The sequence below is a fragment of the Neomonachus schauinslandi genome, chromosome 4, assembly GCF_002201575.2.
Source record: "Neomonachus schauinslandi chromosome 4, ASM220157v2, whole genome shotgun sequence".
In the NCBI taxonomy this organism is placed as follows: domain Eukaryota; kingdom Metazoa; phylum Chordata; class Mammalia; order Carnivora; family Phocidae; genus Neomonachus; species Neomonachus schauinslandi.
The window spans coordinates 135765171-135771770 of record NC_058406.1 but is presented as its reverse complement, the minus strand read 5'-3'; positions in this window follow the sequence as shown (position 1 = coordinate 135771770).

The window sequence follows — 6600 nt, the reverse complement described above, 5'->3', positions numbered from 1 at the left end:
CCTTCTTTTGCCTTCTTTTGAGTATCTTCTGAGTATCACTCAGGCTTCCACTGGGAAAAATAAAGAGACAATGTCACTCGGTAGGACAAACTGACATAGTATCGTTCATTTCAATCCTTTAGCTGTATTAACATTAATTTGTTTGACTAGATAAGCAAAGCCAAGTCCTGAATCCATGCCAGTCAAAAGCCATTTAAATCTTTGTGGTGCTGATGGCAAGGATCTAATATAATCCATCTGTCTCCTGTGTGCTGGTCCCTCACCCCAGGGAATACGTTCCATTGCGTTTTGTAAACATTGTCTCTCCTGTCGACAAACTGGACAATTATGATTACCAGTTTGTACTTCTAGTGCTATGGTTAGGGACATCATTCAGCTCAGTGCTACGTGGCTCAGTTCCTCCTGTGACTACTCATGTCATGTACCCAAAAGACCACTTCTAGCCAAAGCATCTATCTGTCCCTCTCCAATCTTAGTAGGGGGTTGTATTATTAAATTTATTTACATGCTTCTGTTAATACTCCCTCTCTCCCCAGAAGCTTATGTTTAATGAGAAAAGGATTTGTGTTTTAGTAATCTCTTGTACCTTCGGTACTGTTAGAACATATTAGAAGGTGTGTGAATGTTGAAAGTAATTGAATAGAATTGCTTACAGATTACACTCATTTAGAACATATCATATAAGTTTTTTGGCATTAGAATGAGCTGTATATCACATGCACTAGACATCTAAACAATAACATTTCATTCAAGAATGAGTCAAGAGGCTGTGCTTTCTTTGATTCGGCCAATAAAGAAAAATTCTGCTAATCCTCATGGATTAGGACTATAACACCAGCTCCCTCTATTGTTCATTTTAGAAATGACATGGCATTTGAAGCTATTTTGAGCAGGCACAAAAATAGAAGACCCCTCCAAGGCCAATATTAATTAAACTAGAGTAAACCAAAGAAGACACATTTAAAATTTTTAGTTATTCGAGGCTGCCATTCTGGATATACGAGGAAGAAATAAATCAGATGGTATTCGGTGGCAATTTCATACAGTGTGTCTCCTTCCCTGCTGATTATTATGATCAACAAACATATACTGTGTTTAGGAAAATCAATGGTAATGGAATCTAACATAAACGTATAATTTCAGGCTCTTTGGAGATAGTTTTAGTTTACATAAGGATAATCCGAACAAGTGGTCCTCAAGCTTTGGAATGCATCAGAAATCCCCTGGAAGGCTTGATAACACATGGATTGCTGAGTCCAACCCGCAGCGTTTCTGACCTGGTAGGCTTGTGATGGAGCTAAGAATTTACATTTATCATATTCTGAGAACAGCTACTCTAGATCATGCTACTAAAAGTGATCTACAAAACAGCAACATCAGCAACACACAGGAGATTTGAGAGAAAAAGAATCTCAGGCCCCCAATAGACCTACTGAGTCAAAATCTTTCTCAAATGATTTCTGAGTGATTTATATGCACATTAAAGTTTGAGAGGCAGTGGCTTAGAGCAGGGGTGGCAAACTTTTTCAGCAAAGGGCTAGTTAGTAAACAGTTAAGCTTTACAGGCCCATAGAGCTTCTGCCACCACTACTTATCTCTGCCATCTTAGTACAAAAGAAGAAACAGACAGAGTGTGGCTGTGTGCCAATAAAACTTTACTTATAAAAACAGGTAGTGGGCCGGATTTGGTCCACTGCTCATGCTTCATTGACCTCTGACTTAGATAGTGTTTTCATGTTTTTTTTTTTAATATTTTATTCATTTATTTGAGAGAGAGAAAGAATGTGAAAGAGAAACAGCAAGAGCCTGAGGAGGGGCGGGTGGGGTGGAGGGAGAGGGAGAAGCAGACTCCCCAAGGAGCAGGGAGCCCGATGCGGGGCTCGATCCCAGGATACTGGGATCATGACCTGAGCCGAAGGCAGCCGCTTAACCAACTGAGCCACCAGGTGCCCCTACATGTATTTTTTTTTAATGTAGTTTCACCTCCTACAGTTTCTGTTTCAGTGGTTCCAGGATTAAACGTACTATTTGTATTTTTGACAATAATGAGGACATTTTGATTCAGGTGGTCCGAAAACAACACTTTGAGATACACTCTTAGCCATCATTTTTCTTTGCATTTTAGATATCTATGGTTTTCTTGTAAGTAGCTCATGGAAAAATAAAAACCCTGGATCTATTATTCTTTTCAACGACACCTTCTATGTTCTTCCAGATGTTTCCCACAGTAGGGCTGGACTAGCACTGATTGTACGTATTTTCTCCCAACGGAGCAGGCTGCACACTCCGAGGAAAGTCAGCCCCTGAAAGAGCTGCTACTGCACATATTTTCCCAGAAGAAAAGAGGACAAACTGCATGCACATTTAAGCAGGAAACTCATTACAGAAGAAAATTAGAGGCAGCGAGAAGTGCAGTTCCTTCTCCTTTATTGCTTCTCTAATTTTTCCAAACCAAAACTCAACTGCTCTAGCTCAAGTCTTTAGGGAATAGTTTTATGATTAAAACAAGCAAGCAAAAAAGTATTGTGCGTTTACTTTCTCTCGATCCTCTATCTGGCAAAGAAAGAGAGGGAAAACAAAGACAGCTGTGAAGCGAACTTGGTTCGCATCCTCCAAATGGCTAGTTGTGTCTTTCTTAAAAGTAGATTTGAATTAAGCTTTTTGTCCCAATAATCCTATAGCCCTCTCATCACCTCTCCTTTCCCCCAAAAGGCACTCACTCTAAATTAAGTCTGTGAACTTTTCTGCTGCCATTCTTCTTTGCTTAAAAGAGTTCTGGGAAGCAATACCTGGAAAGAAATTCGTTAATGAACAGAGATGAAAATGATAAATATTATGTTTTTCATATATTTTTTGAAGATGTATCTTTCTCAAAGTGTGTGGAAAGATGTTTAGATTTTTCTTAGCCTCTTTTGTCAGCTGCCTTCAAGTGTAGTTTTAAATTGTAAGTCTCTTGGGGGGTAATTTTTTTTTTTTTTTACAATTCTTTCCTAATTATTAAAACAATAGGGTTCCTAATTGGCAATTTTTAAGTGCAGATAAATGACAAGAGAAATCATGCATCATGCCACTGCTCAAAGATAGTCCCTACTCACTTAAACAAAGAATTTGAGGTGGAATTTAGATAACATAAAATTAACCCTTATTTTAAAGTGAACAATTCAGTGGCATTTAGTACATTCCCAATGTTGTACAACAACCACCTCTATCTCGTTCCAAAACATTTCCATCCCTCCGAAGTAAAACCTCTCACCCATTAAGTAGTTTCTCCCCATCCCCCATTCACCCTGGATGGAGTGAAGCTGGAATCCCCTGTAGTGTCCAGCTGACCCATTCCAGCTCAGGGAAGCTCCTTGCTCCAAGAGGTAAGAGGGACAAGGCAGCCTCTGTCTTTTTCTCGGTGACCATGGCCCTCAGCTGAAGGGGCCGTGCAGGACCAGGGCAGGCTCTGATAGTTTTCAGGTCCTCCTGATAAAACCTCCTTAAATCTGTTCAGACCAAGCAACACCAGTGTCCCATCCTGTCCCATGTGGGAAGAAGCTCTGAAAGAGTGGTTGATGCTGGTGGCAGGATGCAACCTGGCCCACCTCCCGCTATTGGAGGAGAGAGAGGCTGGGGCTCCAGTCAGAGCCCTCATTCAGTAGGAAAGTCTGTGGACCTGGAGCTGATAGCACCTTCAACTGGGGTCCTCCAGCTGGCACCCGACATAGGGTCAGCTTGATGCCAAGGTAAGGAGGTGAGAGGCACAAAACATGACAAGGGCTTGTCTCTTTGAATTATGAATGGAAAAGAAATGGGCAACTTAGAATTGTCATAATTAATCAGAAATGCATGAAATCAGACTATGCTTATATTTAACTCTTGCTTCAGATATATCGTCGAAAAAAGGTGTCATCCGTGCTAAGTTTAGCTGCTTTCATAAAGTTCTTTTTAATTAAAAAGAATTCCAAATATATTACCAAATTTTCCCTTAGAAAGTTTTGCCAAATCACACTTCCATTCAATCTTTATCAGTTTGGGGGATAGAAAACTGTATTTCTTTGCTTTAATTTTCACTTCCTTGATTCTCGGGGATATTGATACTTTTTCATGAGCTTATTGATCATTTATAATTTTCAGTCAGGAACATTTATTTGTAAATATGCTTCAATATGACTGATTTTCCAAATCGGATTTACAGATTGCCATAAATCAATATGAATACAAGTGAGATCATCATCATCATCATCATCATTATTATTTTATCAGTGGATTATCTCCCATAATATCCTTATTTATACACAATAAAGCTTATTAATATCAAAGCCTCTTGGGCGCCTGGGTGGCTCAGTTGGTTAAGCAACTGCCTTCGGCTCAGGTCATGATCCTGGAGTCCCAGGATCGAGTCCCGCATCGGGCTCCCTGCTCAGCAGGGAGTCTGCTTCTCCCTCTGACCCTCCCCTCTCTCCTGCTCTCTCTCTCTCATTCTCTCTCTCAAATAAATAAATAAAATCTTTAAAAAAAATATCAAAGCCTCTTCATTTTAATTTTGTGGATAACTGATAAATCAGAATATTTGAGAAGAGAGAATAGCTTGGTTTGTCTTTCACTATATGACTCCATATCTAAATAGTATGAGTTCAGCAACTAAAGATGAAAAAATAGGGGCACCTCAGTGGCTCAGTTAGTTAAGCGTCTGCCTTTGCCTCAGGTCATGATCCTGGGGTCCTGGGATCGAGCCCTGCATTAGACTCCCCTACTCAGCCAGGAGTCTGCTTCTCTCTCTTGCTCTGCCCTTCCCCTTGCTTGTGCGCGAGTGCTCTCTCTCTCTCAAATAAATAAATAAAATCTTTTTAGGGCGCCTGGGTGGCTCAGTTGGTTAAGCGACTGCCTTCGGCTCAGGTCATGATCCTGGAGTCCCGGGATCGAGTCCCACATCGGGCTCCCTGCTCGGCGGGGAGTCTGCTTCTCCCTCTGACCCTCCTCCCTCTCGTGCTCTCTGTCTCTCCTTCTCTCTCTTGCAAATAAATAAAATCTTTAAAAAAAAAATCTTTTTAAAAAAACAAAATAAATAAAGATGAAAAAATAAATGTCTTTGGTACTAGGTACACCCCACGTACTTATTTAAACTGGCACTGTGTTTGAGCTTTATGGAATTTTAGAGCCAGGAAAGACCCAAGAGACCATTTAGTGTAGTTCTCGTAATTTTATAGAGAGGGAAGCTGTAGCCCAGTCTGGTGATAGAGTTTAACAGAGGTCACAGTCAGTCAGGGGAAGCATCCAAGTTTCCGCCATCCTTCCAATAGGCTAGTCTTGTATAGCTAGCAAAAATGTGTGAGAACTTAAAGCCTCCATGCTCCCTCTGCAAGTCTCAGGCTAAAAATGGTGGCCACAATCCAAAAAATCATTAGAACAAGGAGTGGGAAAAATACGGACCCTTTTAGCTTTGCTAAACATGTGTTTCTTGCCATACATAGCCTGAAGCTAAGGCAATACCAATATTTCAGGTATCTCAGGGCAAACATTTCCTCCTTCCAAATCTTCTCACTTATATATCAATATAGCAATCAAAGAAAGCAAGAAAGAAATCTGACAGTAAGTAGGTAAGAGCTTAAGCCCTAGATTCAGAGCTTCTGAGCATGACCTCTGGCTCAGTCATTTGCTAGCTACATGTTCAAGCCTCACAGTTTCACCTGTAAAATGGAGATAATAATAGTTATTATATTCACAACTAATAAGATAGAGGTGGAAATAAAAAGAAGTAATGCACGTAAAATACTTAATATAGAGATGAGCATATGACATCGGTAAAGACAAATGGCTGTAAGTGCTCTTTAAAAGATTAATTGCAGAATGTGTGCGGTATGCAGCTCTTTCACTTAATCTCATTGACAGAGGGGAAAAAAACTCCATCTGTAGTACCTGGGATTGTTGACTACTGCAAATTTTGCAACACATTTTTGTTTTGTAGATTAAGCATTGTAAAAACGCATGTGACTTGGATTTTTCTTTAACAGCGTGTGACTTTCTTTAACAACCCTGGATGTGGGATAATACGTTCATTAGAAAGCTATTCAAGACATAGAGCATGGGAACAATAATATTTCAAGAATCTACAGTATGGAGGCACCTGCGTGCCTCAGTTGGTTAACTGTCTGCCTTCGGCTGGGGTCATGGTCCCAGGGTCCTGGGATCGAGCCCCGCATCAGGGCTCCCTGCTCAGCGGGGAGTCTGCTTCTCCCTCTCCCGCTGCCTGACGCTCTGCCTACTTGTGCTCTTTCTTTCTCTGTCAAAAAAAAAAAAAAAAAGAATCTACAGTATGTGTTCAAAGACAGAAAAAAGTTTCAACACAGTTTATTAAAAAGTCAATAAGGGGCGCCTGGGTGGCTCAGTTGGTTAAGCGACTGCTTTCGGCTCAGGTCATGATCCTGGAGTCCCAGGATCGAGTCCCGCATCGGGCTCCCTGCTCGGCAGGGAGTCTGCTTCTCCCTCTGACCCTCCCCCCTCTCATGTGCTCTCTGTCTCTCTCATTCTGTCTCAAATAAATAAATAAAAATCTTTAAAAAAAAAAATAAAAAAAAAGTCAATAAAATTTCAGATCATATCAAAAGCCACAATTAA